General features: G+C 44.3%; 1 protein-coding gene across 3 annotated transcripts in view; it reads right to left on the reverse strand.

Moving 5' to 3' along the window:
* The window catches only part of KDM5C (lysine demethylase 5C), a 261,961-nt gene that overhangs the window by 102,279 nt on the left and 139,728 nt on the right, over window positions 1–19,954 (reverse strand). The window lies entirely within an intron of this gene.

A 19,954-nucleotide genomic window follows, 5' to 3' on the forward strand; every position in this document is an offset into this window, starting at 1 on the left:
ACCACTCCCGACTCTAAAAACTCGTTGAAAAGGTCAGTTAGCAGAGCTACCAGAACTTCTCTAAGTTCCTTCAGCACCCTTGGATGTACACCATCCGGCTCCATCGCTTTGTCTATCTTTATTTTAGCTAGCTCCTCACGAACATAACCCTCTTTGATCAGGGTCTATTACTCCTCCATCACTATTCACGTTTGTCTAATGTGGTCCCACTCCTGGCGCTTCAGCCGTGAACACAGAACAGAAATATTTGTTAAGCAATTCAGCCTTTTCTTTACCAGCTTCTACATATTCCTCCTCTTCACCTTTGAGTCTCACAAGGCCACTTTTGAACTTCTTCCCATCACTAATACGTATATCTAAAAAATGTCTTGTATCCCTGTTTTACTGTGGCAGATATTTTTCTCTTCCTTTTGCATCTTTGCTTTCCTGACTACACAACCAGCCTTTCTTAACTTTTCCAGATATTTTTGCCTGTCATCCTCTTTCTGCGATCTTTTGTAGTTTGTGAAAGCTAACCTCTTATTCCTACTACTTTTGAGAACCAAAGAGGCCTTCTTTTCCTCTTACTTTTACTTACTTGCCTAACAAAAATATTTGTCGCCCTTACAATCGCTCCTTTCAGTTTTGCCCATGGCATTTCCACTCCTTCCAGATGTTCCCACCCAGACAATTCCTTGACGTAAACCCCCATCCAAACAAAGTTAGTTTTTTAAAAAAAGTCTAGAACCTTTGTTTTTGAATGAGCCCTCTCTATACCCATCTTAATATTAAACCATGCAGTGATCACTGGATGCCAGATCACCCACTGTAACATAAGAAACACTTTCCCTGTTTGTAAGCACTAAGTCCAGTATGACTTCATCCTTTGACTGAAGAATACTCCTGAATACTGGCGAAACCACCAGGAGCCACAAAATGTTTCTCTACCGGATATCCTCGCATTCCAGAGTCTGCCATCTGGTAAGGATTCTGGCTTACGATCCACCACACTAGCCTTGAGACTGTCCAAGCCCTTGCCAAACAGCAACTGTCCTTGTTTGCTGAGTGTCACCTTGGAGGCTAAGTCTCCCACTCATTGTCTAATCCAGAGCATTCTGCAGGCAGAGATGGCGTAAGCAGAGACCTAGCTCATTACCCTGAAAAGTTCATAGGCAGCATCTGTAACACAGTCAACCCCCTCCAAGAAGAATTTGAGGTTGCAGCGCTGGGACTGAAAGCAGCAGTGGTGGCATCTTATATTGCCCAGGCATGCCACACTCGGCTAAGCCAGATCCAGACAGCAACACTAACCTTAAATTATCTTTTGAGGACAAAGTCTATCCTGCGATCCTGTGTGTCCCTGAGGACTATTCTCCCATCACTAAGGTGTGACATTTGCTTTGTAACCTGCACCACTGGTAAATCCACTTTAGGTGTAGCAAACCATTGCTGAACTCAGCATCCATTGAGTAAAGCGTAGCCATGGATTTAGCTACTTCTATGGGCCTCTTCGGCACATCCCATTGATCTGTTAACATCTTAGTGATCTCTGAATGCGAAAGAAAACATGTATTCTGTTCTTTGGTGCTACTCATGAGCAAGGACCGAGCCATGGAGGCTTGAGGCAGCACCTCCACAACTACACTTTGTAAGCCAGAAGGTTTGAACAACCTTCATACCCTTGGGTCATCTCCAAGATCCAAGGCTGCCACCTATTCATTGTCAGCCCCTCTCAGCTGGGATGCCGAAATGACTCCTTAGGGTGGACCCTGCGCCTTTCGCTAAAAATTCTAGTGTTACCTCTGTCGAGGCATCCACAGGGTTAGGTCAGCTTTTGAAATTTAAAAAGGCTTCATATATCATTTGCATGAATTCAGGAGCAAACCATTGCCCAAGTTGCCCAGAGGATCCTGGCAGGGTCTCAAGCACTGGCTTCTGGTGTTTGCACACCAGCATGTGGGTGCACTTCGCTGAAGATGCCAAGTCCACTTTCTCCAGCTCCTGCCAGAATTTCTGGCCTAGAAAATGCTCCAGCTGAGCACCTAAGCCACCAGAAGAATAACAGGATGTGAAGTCTGAAGCTCCACCCCCCCCCCATCACATGCCGTGTGGAACAATGACCTCCTTCAGACAGGCATCCTCAACAAATCTGACATGAATCCAAAGTATCTCCACTTGAGTTCATCTATACTCTTTTCTGTCAAAAATAAGGGGTATTGAGAAAGATGGAGGCTTTTAAAACAAAATCAGAAAATTCAAAATGGCCACCGCAATAGCAATTCTGGCGCCTATAACAGGCAGTGAAGAAAAAAATGCAAACTCAAATAATGCAGGGAAGAGGTTTTGGGAAATAAGAACATAAGAAATGCCTCTACTGGGTCAGACCTGAGGTCCATCGTGCCCAGCAGTCCGCTCACGCGGCGGCCCAACAGGTCCAGGACCTGTGCAGTAATCCTCTATCTATACCCCTCTATTCCCTTTTCCAGCAGAAAGTTGTCCAATTCCCTCTTGAACCCCAGTACCGTACTCTGCCCTATCACGCCCTCTGGAAGCGCATTCCAGGTGTCCACCACACGCTGGGTAAAGAAGAACTTCCTAGCATTCGTTCTGAATCTGTCCCCTTTCAACTTTTCCGAATGCCCTCTTGTTTTTTTATTTTCTGAAAGTTTGAAGAATCTGTCCCTCTCTACTTTCTCTATGCCCTTCATGATCTTGTAAGTCTCTATCATATCCCCTCTTAATCTTCTCTTTTCCAGGGAAAAGAGTCCCAGTTTATCCAATCTCTCAGCATATGAAAGGCTTTCCATCCCCTTAATCAGTCTTGTCGCTCTCCTCTGAACTCTCTCGAGTAATGCCATATCCTTAAGGTACGGTGATCAATACTGGACGCAGTACTCAAGATGTGGACGCACCATTGCCCGATACAGTGGCAGGATAACTTCTTTCGTTCTGGTTGTAATACCCTTCTTGATTATACCTAGCATTCTATTCGCTCTCTTAGCAGCCGCTGCGCACTGTGCTGTCGGCTTCATTGTCATGTCCACCATCACCCCCAAGTCCCTTTCTTGGGTACTCTCATTCAATAACATCCCTCCCATCGCATAATTATACCTCGGGTTTTTGCTTCCCACATGCAATACTTTACACTTCTCAACATTGAATTTCATCTGCCATCTCTCTGCCCATTCCCCTGTTCCCAGGTGGTAAAGCCTGGGCTGGTAGGTTTTCAATTTAGGCTGGCTTTTTTTAAATTTTGGGTTGCTTTTTTTTTTTTTTTTGGGGGGGGGGGGGGTATTAGGAATATTGTCCTTTGGTTACAGTGACATACCTAGTATGTGTGACACCCAGGGCTCATCATTTTTGACACACCTCTCCTCTATATGAAAACATTATTTTTAGTAACAATTCACATATCACACAACAAGAGTGTACCTAGGACAGGGGTGTCCAATGTCGGTCCTCGAGGGCCGCAGTCCAGTCGGATTTTCAGGATTTCCCCAATGAATATACATGAGGTCTATTTGCATGCACTGCTTTCATTGTATGCTAATAGATCTCATGCATATTCATTGGGGAAATCCTGAAAACCCGACTGGATTGCGGCCCTCGAGGACCGACATTGGACACCCCTGACCTAGGAGAAGGCAACATCTTACATACTGCAATGAGCAGTAGATCATCAATACACCCATTGTAAAACTAAACAAGCCAGACTAGTACAGAATGATCCTGCAGTCAATGCTAATAGAGAGCCATGTCTTTCAAACACACAACAGAGAGGACGTGGCTTGGACACGCAAGCAAATGGTCAGGTGATAGACGGGCTCCGTGTCAAACAAGCTCTTATTTCAAAATAAATACCGATATTTAGCTGAAAAAAGCTGTGGATCATAAGAAAATGGCATCGGGTAAACAAAATAAAAACGATGCAGGAACCGGAGGATCAGGTACAAGCAGTAATAAACGATCAAAGCCGGAACCAGGGACACCTTCAAAAGTACCGTTGCCTTTGGAAGGAGATCAAGATATGATGGCAGAAATAAAACAGATCAAAGATATTGTACTAGAAATCAAAAAACAACTTCAAAAGGCAATTGATGATGTTGCCACGCTTACAAAAAGAATTGATCTAATTGATAACAAAATAACACACTTGGAAGAAAAATCGGAAGAGGTACATGCTGAAGTTATGCAAAACAAAAAAGCCTGGAAAGAAATGGAAATAATAAAAAGAGATCTGGAAGACTGTTTGAATAGAGAAAAAAGAAATAATTTAAGGATCATTGGGATGCCGGAAGGAGTGGAAAAAAAATGATCCCATTACTTTCTTAGAACAATTCCTTCCAAAGATACTGCCTTTAAAATCCAAAGTGCCTCTTGAAATCGAAAGAGCGCACAGAATACCGGGACAAAAAACAATCACACAAAAAGGTCCAAGAACTTTAATATTTAAACTATTACGATATCAACATGTTGTTGAAATATGTCAACTGGCTAAAGAAAATAAAAATCTAAGATGTCAGGACGCACGTATACATATCGTACCAGACTTCGCCAGAGAAACTGCCCTCAAAAGAAAACAACTACTTGATTTAAGACCTCAATTACGAGCACTGGGGGCTAGATATGGACTTCTCTACCCGGCGGTTATGAAAGTAACTTTGGGAAATAAAACACAGAACTTTACTGATTACAAAAAATTAGCTGAATATATTGAACAATGTGAACAGCCAATGACTTCTTAAATAGATAAAATTGGGAATATTTCAACATTTCAATAAGATTGTTCTGATATCAAATGCTTTTACTTTGAGTCTAGTTTATTTTGTTTTATTTTATTCTAAGTTAATTTTTACGGTAAAAGAATTCTGAAAATATATAAAGTGAATTCGCCGTTTCGAATGCTGGAATTTTCAATTTACTTTAAATAATAACGATGATTACTTTCGCGAGCATGGAATGGCTCGGCGTGCCATTGAAGACGTCAAAAGCTGAGTGACGTGGAGAAAAGACGGAGCGTTGACTTACCTTGGAGATTCTGCATGTATGGGAGATTGGAAATTGGAATGCGACAGTTTTTTGGAAGATTTCCCCTCAGCGCCATTGCTTCTCTGCTCTCAAAAGGAAAAGACAATATGCTAGGAGTGCTGTAGTAGATGAATCAATGCTGAAAGACTGCGCGAAGACAGGAAGTCTTATCTTTTTAGTAAATGATTGCACCGGAAGTAAAGAAGATTGGTTGCTTTCACGTCACGTCTACGGAGAAAGAGAAGGGAACTCGAAAAGGAAGTTATAAAGAAAGCGCTAATATTACTAGAAGAAATGGATGGAACGGATGAAAAGACTTTTTAAATGTGAAAATATATAGAATAAAATAAACTGATATATAGGGGAAAATAATATTTTATTTTTAAAGAAATATAATAGTTCGCATGATTTAGAAAGTATATTTTAACCCATTTTCTTACAGATATAGGTAAATTGATATATTTCTCTAAGGCTTTGTAGGACTGATTTGGAAATACAAGTAAGTATGATAATAGAAATGGGTTATGAAAATTTTTATTTATGTTTTATTTTTAAATATTTTCTTATTATCTAATTTCAGAATTTTTGGAACAATTGTTTTTATGAATGGAATTGAAAATGCATGTGGTGACTGATTTAAGTTAATTTAAAAATTCTTATATCTATAAAATATATATAGAGTGACTGATTTAAGAATATAAGTAAATATGATTGTGAGAATGGATGGAAAAGAAAGCAAAGATATAGAAATATTTAATTCTATTGATACTACGTTATGTTATAAATATGGAGTAATAGATACAAATTATAATTTTTTAGCTTGTGATGGAGTGATGTCATACCTGATCTAATTTGCGTTTCCAAGTGTTCGTAGATGTATGGGGAGGGGAGGGAGGGAATGGGTGGGCTTTAAAGTTGCAGGGTTTGGGTGAAGTAAGCAATTTTTTGATTTATATTATATATGGGAAAATGGAATATATAAAGAATATTGAAGATTGGGATGATACATTACAAATTATATTAATGTATAATGGATCTTAAGATAATATCTTTAAACGTTAATGGTCTCAATCACCCGATTAAAAGAAAAAAGGCATTATTATTTTTTAAAAGACAGAACGCTGATATATGTTGCATACAAGAGACCCATCTGTCAAATAATGAATCTATAAAGCTAAAAGGTGATTGGGTCAAACAATGCTATTTTTCTCCAGCAATAGGGAAAAAAGCTGGTGTTGCTATATTAATAAATAAAAAATGTTCTGCTTCATTTAAATTTAAGGCAGCTGATCTTCTTGGAAGGTGGGTATATGTGGAAATGGACATGGGAAATACCACCATGACGCTCTTCAATATATATGCCCCTAATTCGAATCAGAATGAATTTTTTAAGACTCTGCAACAATTGATTCTTCTACTGGCTACTTCAAATTTAGTAGTAGCAGGGGATTTCAATGCTGTTATGGATCCACTGATGGATAAAAGTCCGAGAAGATTTATAAAACCGTTAGGCCTTGATAATTTGGTACAATCTTGTGATTTAAAAGATATTTGGCGTATACTTCATTTTGATGGTCGGGAATTTTCATTTTGCTCCCAGGTTCATAATTCTTTTTCTAGAATAGATTACATTTTTGTTTCTAATCAATTAGTACATCAAATCACACAGGCTGTCATTGATCCAATTATAATATCTGATCATGCTGGAGTGTGGATTGAAATCAAAATAATAGATCAAAATGGAAATAGACCTATATGGAGATTAAATAATACATTGCTTGCAAATAATGACTTTTGTGAAAATCTTCTGAAAAACATGAAAGATTATTTTCAAATTAATGATACAGAAGGAATTTCAATAGAGACTTTGTGGGATGTTTTTAAAGCATACATTAGAGGACAAATTATTTCTTATTCAGCTTTGCAAATAAAAAGGAAAAAAAACAATTTACAGATTTGGAAAAAGTGGTAAAGTCTCTAGAATCAAAATTAATAGAAAAATGGGATTATTTGACACAACAAGAACTTTTAAAAGCTAAAGGTAAATATAATGAAATTTCTTCAAAAATAATTAGAAAAGATTTATTTGTAAAGCAAGCTTTGTATTATGGAAATTCGAATAAGGTGGGAAGAATGCTGGCAAATTATCTTAAAGCAAAAAAAAAGAAAAACAAAAATAATTGCCATTAAAAATGAGAATGGTGAAATGTTGTCCCAAATTGATCCCATTATAAAACAGTTTTTAAAATTTTATAAAGATTTGTATTCTTCTGAGCCTTATTCAGAAAAAGAAAAGGATGGTTTAGATTTTTTAAAGTTAATAGAGGGACCAAAGATTCCTGAACATATAAAACGAAGTTTAGAGGAGCCAATATCCTTAAAAGAGTTAGATACAGCTTTGAAATCCCTTAGGGTTGGATCCGCTCCAGGTGGAGATGGTTATACAGTGGAGTTTTATAAATCATTTCAAAACATCATAATGCCCTATTTATTAAAATTATATCAGACACAACTAAATAAAGGTTGTATTACAGGTACTATGGCTGAATCAATAACTATAGTTTTACCTAAGTCAAATAAAGATCCCACTTTGGTTTCAAATTATAGACCTATTTCTTTAATAAATGTAGATGGAAAAATTTTAACTAAGGCATTAGCATTAAGACTGGCTAAAGCTCTCCTTTTCGTTATAGGTATGCATCAAACGGGTTTCGTAGCTCAAAGACATTCATCTCATAATACTAGATTGGCACATCACATGTTGTATTTGACAAAATCTATTAATGACCCAGCATTTTCTATTTCATTAGATGCTGAGAAAGCTTTTGAGAGTGGAATGGTCCTTCATGTATCAGGCAATGGAATGGTTTGGTATAGGATCCGGATTTATACAAATAATAAAAGCATTGTATAGCTCCCCTACTGCTAGATTGTATATTAATAATAATTTTTCAGAACGGTTCATTCTACAGAGGGGGGTTAGACAAGGATGTCCACTATCTCCTTTGCTTTTTGATATCGTTTTGGAACCCTTGTTATTAGCTAAAGAACAGGTAAAGGAGATAGAGGGTATTCCGCATTCGGATAGAGAATATAAACTATCAGCATATGCGGATGATATTTTACTTTATTTGAGAAATCCGGAAACAACCATTCCACACTTGCTTGAATTGATTGAAAAATTTGGAAAATTTTCAGGATATAAAATAAACTGGAATAAATCAGAAGTGCTTCCACTCAATGAACATTGTACAAAAAGTCTATTTGACTCATTTTCCTTTATCTGGAAAGAGGAAGGTTTAAAATATTTAGGAATTTGGATTACAAAAACTGTGGATGAGACTATAAAAATTAATGAAAAAAGTTTATTACAAAAAGTGTCAGAAATGTGTGAACAATGGAACCCTTTGTGCATATCTTGGTGGGGGAGAGTCCAAACTATAAAAATGATGATCTTACCAGTAATTTGTTACCAAATGGGTGTGATACCAATTTTTTTTCAGGGGTCTTTTTATAAAAAATTAGATAAGATTTAACAAAATTTATTTGGCTTGGAAAACCCCCCAGAATTGCTCTAGTATCTTTACAAAGGACAATTGCGGAGGGAGGGATAAATTTTCCAAATTTTTATAGGTACCATCAAGCCTATATTATGCGTCAAGGTATGTATTGGATCCTCCCAGAGCCCATTGAAAATATACCAGATTGGTTCTGGTTAGAATGGAGACTAATGTTTCCTTTACGTCTAAGTCATGTTATCAGTATTCAAATGCCAAGGCTATATAAGGAACACAAAATATTTGTTGATACTTGGAAAACTATAAGATATATAAGTAATCTAACTCCTATTCCAATAACTAAATCAACGACTCAAACAATATGGCTCAATCCAAAGATCAAAGTTGGCGGTTTTAAAATTATCTGGAAACATTGGATGATAGCGGGAATTCGGATTTTAGAGGATGTAGTGAATAAAGATAAACTGCTTGAGTTTTCACAATTGCAAAATAAATTTGGTTTAAATAAATCACAATATTTCAGATAGATGCAATTGAAGCAGGCCATTCAGGTAGGGTTCCCTGAATGGAAAAACCTTAATAACTATCATAGTATGGAATTCTTATGTTTTCAGATAGATTCCATGGGTCACCAGGCCGCAATGTGGTATAAATTGATATCTGGATTCGTACATAAAAAGAAAAAAAATGGTCTTAGAGATATTTGGAGCATTGAGATTAAGCATCAGATTAATGCATCTCAATGGCCACGACTTTGGTCTTGGAGGTTAAGATGCACATTGTCAGCTTTTATGAGACAAACTTGGTTTTTTATTTTACATAGAGCTTTATGGACCCCCACACGTTTACATAGAATAGATAGCTCTAAGTCTAATAGATGCTGGCATTGTCATCTTGAACCAGGGACATTAGATCATCTTTTATTCTATTGTCCATTCATATTAATATTTTGGAAATCAATTTGGCCTCAAATTAATAGGATGTTAGAAAATCCGGTAGCCTTGACATATGATACGATTCTGTTTGGTACTGCAATGAGAGCTCGAAGTCAAATTTCATCAGATAACAATAAACTTTTATTTATATTGACTGGAGTAGCAGTTCAACAAATTACACATAACTGGAAAAATTGCGACAGATTAAACTATAATTTTTGGTGGAACTCAGTTTGCCATATATATAAGATGGCGCGTACATTTGCAACACAAAAAGGATATATTGATAAGTTCAAGAGAATTTGGGGACCATTAACAGATTTTTGTAATGACTGATTTTCATTTTTCCCATATTAAGATAATGGTTAAAGGAGGGAGGGTGGGAGGGGGTAAGGTTTTTATTCTCTTTGTCATAAATTATAAATAATTTATCATAATAGATGTTATTCTTATGTGACAATAACAAAATGGAGGGAGGGAAGAGGATTCATAATTAAATAATAATTGATAAAATCATTACAGTTTATATGATATGTAAAATCATAGTAAAGATAAAATAAGATATGTTTTATATAAAGTACATTACTGCCATGAGTGGCACTAAAAACCACACGATTTTGTGTTAAAAAAAAAAAAAAAAAAAAAAAAAAGAGGGAGGGAATAGAAATATGTAGACAAAAGTTAAACTGAACCACCAAACAATGCAAAACCATAGAAACAGTGATGCATGTCCCCTAATATTGTGCAAAATATAAAGATAGTAGTTGCAAATTTGAAAAAACAGAAATAGCAATCATCACTTTACAAATTAATAACCCCCCCACGCCCTTTATGAAGCCACGTTAGGCTTTATTATCACTGGCTGTGGCAGTAAAAGCTCCAGCACTTATAGAATTCCTATGAGCGTCGGAGCCAATATCGCCGCAGCTAGTGATAAAAAGCTTGCCTCTGTCCCCTCTGTCTTCCCTGCTTCTATAAATCAAGGGTTGTTTTGAGTCAAAAAGGGGTGAAGGAGAGCCAACAAATATGTTCCTACTTTGGGCCATGACACCAATAACGTTTCTCATCATTCATTCCTACCAGAACACCTGGCCTTAATCACACATGCAGAACAAAGATCAACCCTATGCAAAAACAGGACCACAAATTAGAAGTCCTAATATACATAAATGAAATCATAATGCCAGACTCTGTATGCATGTAGTACACCACCACAGAAATAGAAACAAATGCATATACAGCAGATGTAAATTCTCGAAACCAACATATTTCAATTACATTGAAAATAAAATCATTTTTTCTACCTTTGTTGTCTGGTGATTTTATTTTTCTACACATATTTTCCCAGTCTCTGATTGCACTTCCTTCTGTCTGTGCCCTTAGCTCTATTTCCAGGACCTTCTTATCGATTTGCTGTCTCTCTCCCCTTCACTTTCTGCCCTACACCCGTCTTTGGCATTAACTTTCAATATTCAAACTTCTTTAGTTTTTCTTCTTCCTTCTCAATTCTATTTTAATATTCCATATCTTCCCTTTCCATCCATCCATGCGCACCATCTTTTCCCTCTCTCTGCCCTTCCCCTCCCCTCCATCCATGTGTACCATATATTCCCATCTTTTCTTAAACAGCATTTTTTTCATTTCATTTCTCTTCCCTTCCCCACCCCTCCCATTCTGGTGCACCATTTCCTCCCTCTCTCTCCCCTTACTCTCCATCCCTGTGCAGCATCTCCTCCCTCTCTCTCCCCTCTCTAGTGGTCTGATATTTTTTTTTCCTCTCCTTCCCCCAAGTCTGGCCTCAATCACTCTCCTTCCCTTCCCCCCTCCCCGTTTGTGGTCTGGCATCTTTGTCCTTCTCTGCTCCCTCTCCCCCTACCTCTCTCTCCTCCTTCTCTTCCCTGGTCTGGCATCTCTCTCTCTCCTTCCCTCCCCTCTTCTTGTGATCTGGTATTTCTCTCCTTCCCTTCCTTCTTCCTCCCTACCCTAGTCTGGAATCTCTCCTCCTCCCCTGGTCTAGAATCTCTCTCTCTCCTTCCCTCTCCCTCCAGTAGTCCATCGCTCTCCTTTTTCTCTTTTCTTGTGGTCTGGTATCCCCTCCTCTCCTCCTCCTATTCCCTACAATGGTCTGGCATTTTTCTCCTTCCCTTCCTCGGAGGTCTGGCATCTTTATTTTTTCCCTCCCCATTCCCTCTGTCCAGTATTATTTTCTCTAATGCCCCCCTTCTCCTTGCAATCCCTGGCCTCCATGCATTTCTCCCCTCTAGAGAATCTAGTAAGGCAGCTGCTCTTTCATCTTTCTGGCAGGGTGAGTAAACACGCTACCTTCGGTGGGCCATAAGCTTTTCCTCTGCCACTGCTTCCCGCCTATGAGGGGACAGGTGACAGGAAGCAGAAGCAGAGGGAAAGCTTCCGGGCCACCAAAGGCAACATATGTTCACTCACACTGTCAGCTGACCAAAGGATGAAAGAGCTGCAGAGATGGATCCCATGGAGGGAGGTGGGGAGATGGATGGAACCCTGGACTGCAGGAAGCAGCCTCTTGGCCTGCTCCAAGATACATCCTGGTGGCAGGAGGGAGGTGTGCTGCTCCTGGTGCCCGGCAGCCAAGAACTGCTGTGCTGGGCTCTGAAGAGAAGTGTCTGTGCAGATTAGAGGGAACATTGCCCTCCACCCCAATGCCATTCAGTATTTTGCCTCCTCAACTCCCCACTTCTGCTGTATGCTTCTCAAACCAGCAGCAGCGGCTGTAACCTTAAACACGATCATTGCAGTACCTTGCTGCACCTCCCCATGGCTACCAGCTCTGCTCCGGAACAAGGAAGTGACATCTGAGGGTGTGGACCGGCAGCCAAGGGGAAGTACAAGGTCCTGCAAAGTACCGTTACTTAATGTAACAGGTGTTATCCAGGGACAGCAGGCAGATATTCTCACATGTGGGTGACATCATCCACGGAGCCCGGATGCGGACAGCCGCGCAAGCAGACTTGCTTGTAAAACTTTAAGAAAGTTTGCGACTGCCGCACCGCGCATGCGCGAGTGCCTTCCCGCCCGACGCGATTCCTCAGCATCTCCTCAGTTCAGATATCTAGCTAAGAAGCCAACCAGGGGAAGTGGGTGGGTTGTGAGAATATCTGCCTGCTGTCCCTGGATAACACCTGTTATGGTAACTGTGCTTTATTCCAGGACAAGCAGGCAGCATATTTTCACATGTGGATGACCTCCAAGCTAACCAGAATGGGATGGTGGGAGTGTTGGCAATTTAGGAGAATAAATTTTGTAAAACTGCCTGGCTGAAATGGCTTTCCCGTCTGGAAAAAGAATCCAGACAATAATGAGAGGTGAATGAATGAACCGAGGACCAAGTGGCAGCGGTGCAGATTCCCTCAATATGAGTGGAGCTAAGGAAATTTACTGATGCCGCCACAGCTTTGACCTTGTGGGCTGGGACTCAACCTTATAGATGCAGTCCAGCCTGAGCATAGCAGAAAGAGATGCAAGCAGCCATCCAGTTGGAGTTGGTGCACTTGGAAACTGGATGGCCCAACTTGTTTGGATCGAAGGAGACAAAAAGTTGAGGAGCAGATCTGTGTGGCTTAGTACGTTGCAAGTAGAAAGCCAAGTATGCTTACAGTCCAGAGTATGAACAGCTGTTTCTCCAGAATGAGAATGAGGCTTTAGAAAAAACACTGGAAGTACAATGGATTGGTTGAGATGAAATTCTGAAATCAAATAATCCTTTTGTACAATGTACATTTAGCAGCAAAACCTGGTATTTACTCAAATTTATTTTATAACCAGAAAATTTACCAAATCCTTCAATCGTTCAATCAATTCCAGTAAATGAGGAAGGAGAAATTAGGTTCTTACCTGCTAATTTACTTTCTTTTAGCTTCTCCAGACCAGTAGAGGTTAACTTTACGAATGGGTATATATCTAATCATGACCAGCAGGTGGAGACTGAAAACAAAACTTTGGGACAGTATATACTATCCTCCCTTCTCTATTTCCCTCAGTCTGCCGAATAGCCAAGCAGAACCAAGAACTGGAAAACAGGAAGAAAACAATACTCCGAACAGGAGTAACAAATAACATACCCAAATGCTGTTGGAAAATGCAGAGGAGAAATACCCGAAGGAAAATGTCCCCACAGCTCGCCAGCTAAGCCAGCCGAGCCACAGCCGCTGTTCTTTAATTCTCCCCGGCCCTAGAAAAATACTAGAACCCGCAGCAAAAACAAAAACTGCCCGCGAAAAACAGCCCCAACAACAACAACAACAGACAGGGTGGGGACCTCTACTGGTCTGGAGAAGCTAAAAGAAAGTAAATTAGCAGGTAAGAACCTAATTTCTCCTTCTTTAGCACTCTCCAGACCAGTAGAGGTTAACTTTACGAATGGGACGTACCAAAGCAGTCCCTCTCACGGGCGGGACCCCCGAAGGGCCGATACCAGAACACGCTCACCGAACACCGCGTCCCGACGCGCCTGAACATCTACCCGATAATGTCTAACAAAGGAATGCAAGGAGGACCAAACCGCAGCCTTACAAATATCCACCGGAGGCACGAGCGACGACTCAGCCCAAGAAGCCGCCTGACCCCGAGTGGAATGAGCCTTGAGAAACTCCGGAACAGGCTGCTGTTTCAGAAGATAAGCGGAAGCAATCGTCCCCTTGATCCAGCGCGCAATAGTAGCCTTAGAAGCGCCAGCTCCCCGACGAGGACCAGCCAGGAGGACAAAGAGATGATCGGACTTCCGGAATTCCTGGGTCCGCTGCACATAAGAGCGAAGGACCCGACCGACATCCAACTTGCGCAGCTGCCGTTGCTCAGAAGAGCACCCAAGACCGGGAGAACCACCGATTGATTGACATGAAAAGGAGAAACAACCTTCGGCAGAAAGGAAGGAACAGGCCGCAAGACGACCCGCTCCCTAGAAAACTCCAAGAAGGGAGCCCTACAAGAGAAAGCCTGCAGCTCAGAAACACGCCTAGCAGAAGTAATGGCCACCAAAAAGACCGCCTTCAAAGTAAGGTCCTTCAAAGAACAGTCGTCCAAGGGCTCGAAAGGCGGGCGCACCAAAACAGAGAGAACCCGATTAAGATCCCAAGAGGGAACCGAGGGCCGTAGGGGAGGCCTAAGCAACTTGGCCGCCCGCAGAAACCGAATCACATCAGGAAGAGCCGATAAACGCTGACCTGACACCAACCCTCGAAAGGCCGACAGGGCCGCAAGATGAACCCGGAGAGAAGACCAAGCCAGGCCTCTATCCAGGCCATCCTGCAAGAACTCTAGAATGTTAGGCAGAGAAGCGCGAAAAGAGGTCACTCCCCGCGCCCGACACCATTCCTCAAAGAGACGCCAAACCCGCACATAAGCCCGAGAGGTAGAAAGCCTCCGGGACCCCAACAGTGTAGAGATCACCTTGTCTGAATATCCCTTCTTGCTAAGGCGACCCCTTTCAAGAGCCACGCCGTAAGACAGAAGGGAGACGGGTCGAACATGGGAATGGGACCCTGCATCAGAAGGTCGTCCGAGAGAGGCAGAGGAAGAGGAACCGCCACCAGGTGCCTCACCAGATCCGCATACCACGGACGTCGAGGCCAATCCGGAGCCACCAGCACCACCAAACCCGGATGGTGAACCATGCGAAGAAGCACTCTGCCCACCAGCGGCCAAGGAGGGAACACATACAACAGCCCCTCCGTTGGCCACGGCTGGACTAGAGCATCCAGACCCTCGGCCAGCCCGTCCCTGCGACGACTGAAGAAGCGGGGCACTTTGGCGTTGCCACTCGTGGCCATCAGGTCCATCAGGGGCTGCCCCCAAGCTTGCACTATCAACCGAAACGCTCCGGCGCCGAGAAACCACTCTCCTGGATCCAGGAAGTGACGACTGAGGAAGTCTGCCTGAACATTTTCTACCCCGGCTATATGAGAAGCCGAGAGGTCCAGAAGATGGGACTCCGCCCAAACCATGAGCCGAGCCGCCTCCTGCGCCACAGGAGTGCTCTTGGTAACCCCCTGACGATTGACATAAGCCACCGCCGTGGCATTGTCCGACATGACTCTGACCGACTTGCCCAGCAAAAGGGAGTGGAAAGCTAACAGCGCCAGCCTGACCGCTCTGGTCTCCAACACGTTGATTGACCAGGAGACCTCCTCCGCGGACCAGGTGCCCCGAGCTGAGTGGCCCATAAACTGAGCCCCCCAACCGAGGAGACTCGCATCCGTAAGGAGCACCGTCCACTGCGGGAGATCCAGACCCACCCCCTGAACCAGGTGAGGGGTCCGGAGCCACCAGCGCAGACTGCAGCGCGCCAAGCCTCGCAGGGGAACCGGAACATCCAAATCTTGCCTCCGGGGAGACCACCTCCGGAGCAGAGCATACTGAAGAGGACGCATGTGGGCCCGCGCCCACCTCACCACGTCCAGGGACGCCGCCATTGACCCCAGGACTTGGAGGAAATCTCGCGCCCGAGGACCCCGGGACACCAAAAGCAGGCGAAACTGAGATTGCAATTTGCTCACCCGGGCCTCTGGAAGGAAGACCTTCCCCAAGGAGGTGTCGAACATAACCCCAAGGCACTCCAGACGCTGAGCCGGGACCAACCGACTCTTGGAAAGGTTGACCACCCAGCCCAGCGACCGGAGAAACTCCACCACCCGAGCCGTAACCCGGGAGCTCTCCTGCAACGACTTTGCCCGAATCAACCAGTCGTCCAGGTAGGGGTGAACCAGGATGCCCACCGACCGCAAGGCTGCCGCGACGACCACCATTACCGTGGTGAACGTCCGAGGAGCCGTGGCCAGACCAAAGGGAAGCGCACAGAACTGAAAGTGCCGCCCCAAGATCGCAAAGCGAAGGAAGCGCTGATGAGAGGCCCGAAGTGGAACCTGCAAGTAGGCCTCCGTCAGATCGAGAGACGTAAGAAACTTCCCCGGCTGAACCGCCAGAATGACCGACCGCAGCGTTTCCATGCGGAAAGACGGAATCTTGAGAGCTCTGTTGACCCCTTTCAAATCCAGGATGGGCCGAAAGGTCCCCTCCTTTATGGCCACCACAAAGTAAATGGAGTACCTGCCAGTGCCCCCCTCCGTAGGGGGCACCGGCACCACTGCCTCGAGATCTAGCAAACGCTGAAGGGTCTGACGAAAAGCCTGCGTCTTCCATGGAGTCTGACATGGAGAAGCGAGGAAAAAGGTCCGGCAGAGAGCGGGTAAACTCCAGAGCGTAACCGTCCCGCACCACCTCAAGGACCCACTGATCGGACGCGATCTCGGCCCATTTGGGGAAAAATTTGCGCAGCCGGGCCCCCACCGGAACCAAAGGGGGCGCCGGCAAGGAGTCATTGCGCAGGACGGGAGAAGGGGGAACCGGCGGAGGGATTCCCTGCCCCCCGACGGGCCCCCCGAAAGGGCTGCATGCGCTGGAAGAACCGACCCCGGGAAAAACCCTGAGCCGGGAAAGAAGCAGCCCCACGCCCCGGGCGATACTTGCGAAATTCCCGCAAACGCCCCCGGGCAGCCCCACACCTAGACGCAGGGCGGGCACGGTCCTCAGGCAGACGGGGCACCTTCGAGTCCGTCAGAGTCTGAATCAACTCATCTAATTCCTCTCCAAACAAAAAGACCCCCTAAAGGGAACTTTAGTAAACTTAGCTTTGGACGCAGAATCCGCCGCCCAAGCGCGCAGCCACAAAATACGCCGCGCGGCCACGCCATAGACTTAGCCGAAATCCGCACCAAATCATAAAGAGCATCTGAGAGGAACGAGGCAGCCATCGCAATCTTCGCTACCTCCTGATCCACTAGAGACCAGTCATCAGACTCCCGATCCAGGACACACTCAGCCCACCGAAACACGGCGCGAGCGACTAGCTCCCCACAAATAGCCGCCTGGACCCCAAAGGCAGAGACATCAAAATCATACTTAAGAAGTGTCTCTAACGCACGCTCCTCCGAGACCCTAAGAGCAGAACCGTCCATAACCGGCACGGTATGCCGCTTAGGAAGTGCCGAGACCACCGCGTTCCCCATTGGCGAAATTAAGGTAGCCCTACCTCCTTCCGGGACGGGATACCCAAGAGCCAAGGCGCACACCAAACGAAACTGCGCCCATAGGCCACTGCGCCAACACAAAATCCCGCAAATCCTGACGCACAGGAAAAGAGCGGGAAACAGGACAGACCCCCTGAAGCAGAGGGGCCCCCATACGCGGGGTCTCCGGCGGCGCCACTGCAAAAATGCCGCACCAAGGAGACCTGCTACACAGGTCTAAAAGCTCATCCCTCTGAATAAAAAGCGCACCACGGACGCATCTGCTCTGGAAGACGGGAAACCCGCCGCCCCGCTGCCAACAGGCGTCCCCTCTAGAGGATCCTGGAAGCCCGCCAAAGCAGCCAGGTCCTCAACCAGGCCAACACGCTCCTCCGCCCACCAATTCGCAATCCAAGCCCCCCCGCGGGCGCTTGGATGAGGGAGGAGGAAGAGGGGACGCCAAACGAAAAGAGGGAGGCAAAGTCATAGGGGGCGCGGAGGGAAACCCCCCCCGAAACTCCCCAGGTGCACGTGGGACCCCCAAAAGTCCGCACAAAGAAAGAAAATAAATTGGGGGCAAAAAATCCCTGGGGGTCCCCAGGGACTCCCTGCCCCAGCAGGGGTCCATGCTGAAACCTGCCCCTGTGTTCGCCATACAGGGGGAAGGTCACCTGAGGTTGCAGACAAAATGGAGGGGCCAGACAAAGAAAATGGCGAAGTTCCCGCCAAAAATTCTCCCTCCATGGCCTGTAGCGGCTGAGAAGACTGAACAGTCTCAGCCGCTAAGACAGGCAAGTCGGCATCAGCTGTCAAAAAATCAGCTGAGAGGGAATCCTTCGGGGAATCCCTCCGTGGGCGGTTGTGGAAGACCGGGCTTCCCCACTGCTCCAAGCCGACTCGCGAGGCACCATCGGCGGGGAGCTCTGGGCGCCTGCAGCCGCTGCCGACGGAGCTCCACCACCTCACCGACCCAAACCGCCGAGTTCAGGACGGTCGCGAGTGCCTCGCGGCTGGACTCAATTGTGTCCTACTCCCCCGGAGAAGGGCACAATTGCTCCATACGCGACCTAGCTATAAAAAAGTGCCGGTTACATGAAAAAATACAGTAAAATACAGTTTTCTTAAAGGGAAACAACCCTCCAGACCGGCACTACCTCAGGATTTTTTTTTTTTTTTTTACAGAACATACTCCACAGGCTCTCGAAGCAATATGCCTTGCTTGATTTAGGGGGCAAGGCTTACTGCTGAGGCTCCTCTAAAAAAATGTGGGGAGGTGGAGGAAGTGGGGGGAGGGACCCCGCTCGAGACCCGCCGGGTTTGACACCCCCGAGGTCGGACGGACCCCCAAACAGGGCCCGACCAAGCTCCGTCCGGCCAAAAACAGGGACAATAAACCCCTAAACAAATTCCAACAGCCCTACCAAGAGAGATGGGTACAGATCACTCAACACCTGCTGGAGACTGAAAGAAGACTGAGGGAAATAGAGAAGGGAGGATAGTATATACTGTCCCAAAGTTTTGTTTTCAGTCTCCACCTGCTGGTCATGATTAGATATATACCCATTCGTAAAGTTAACCTCTACTGGTTTGGAGAGTGCTAAAGAATGGTAGATTCAGGATTCTTCAAATGAAGCAAGACATGATCTGCAAACGCAGAGACCTTATATTCCCGACCTGCATAAGGAATACCCTGTATCTCCTCTGCCTGTTGAATAGCCAACAACAAGGGTTCCAGAATAATATCAAACAGCAAAGGAGATAATGGACATCCTTTTCTAACTCCCCTCTCCAGAAGGAAACGTTCTGAAAAAGTATTAATATATAATCTGGCAGATGGGGAGCTATACAAGGTTTGAATCATTTGTATAAATCCAGATCCTATACCAAACCAATCCATTGCTTGATACATGAAAGTCTACTCCACTCGATCAAAGTTCTTCTCTTCATCCAAAGAGACAGAGAAAGCCGGATCATTTGTTGTTTTTGATAAATTTAGTATATGAAATGCCAATCTAATATTATTTGAAGAGTGCCTCTGAGCAACGAAACCCATTTGGTGCATACTGATCATGTATGGGAGAGCCTTGGCTAACCTTAAAGCCAATAACTTAGCCAGGAGTTTTCCATCCACATTGATTAAAGAAATAGGCCTGTAATTTGAGACCAATATGGGATCTCTATTTGACTTCGGCAAAACAATAGTTAAAGATTTAGCCATAGTACCTGAAATACAGCCTTTAGTCAGCTGCAATTGCTATAATTTTAGAAGATGAGGCAAAAGGAGAAATTAGGTTCTTACCTGCTAATTTACTTTCTTTTAGCTTCTCCAGACCAGTAGAGGTTAATCTTTACAAATGGGTATATATCCAATCATGACCAGCAGGTGGAGACTGAAAACAAAACTGTGGGACAGTATATAATATACTCCCTTCTCTATTTACCTCAGTCTGCCGAATAG

Source organism: Geotrypetes seraphini, chromosome 1, assembly GCF_902459505.1.
Source record: "Geotrypetes seraphini chromosome 1, aGeoSer1.1, whole genome shotgun sequence".
NCBI classification, from domain to species: domain Eukaryota; kingdom Metazoa; phylum Chordata; class Amphibia; order Gymnophiona; family Dermophiidae; genus Geotrypetes; species Geotrypetes seraphini.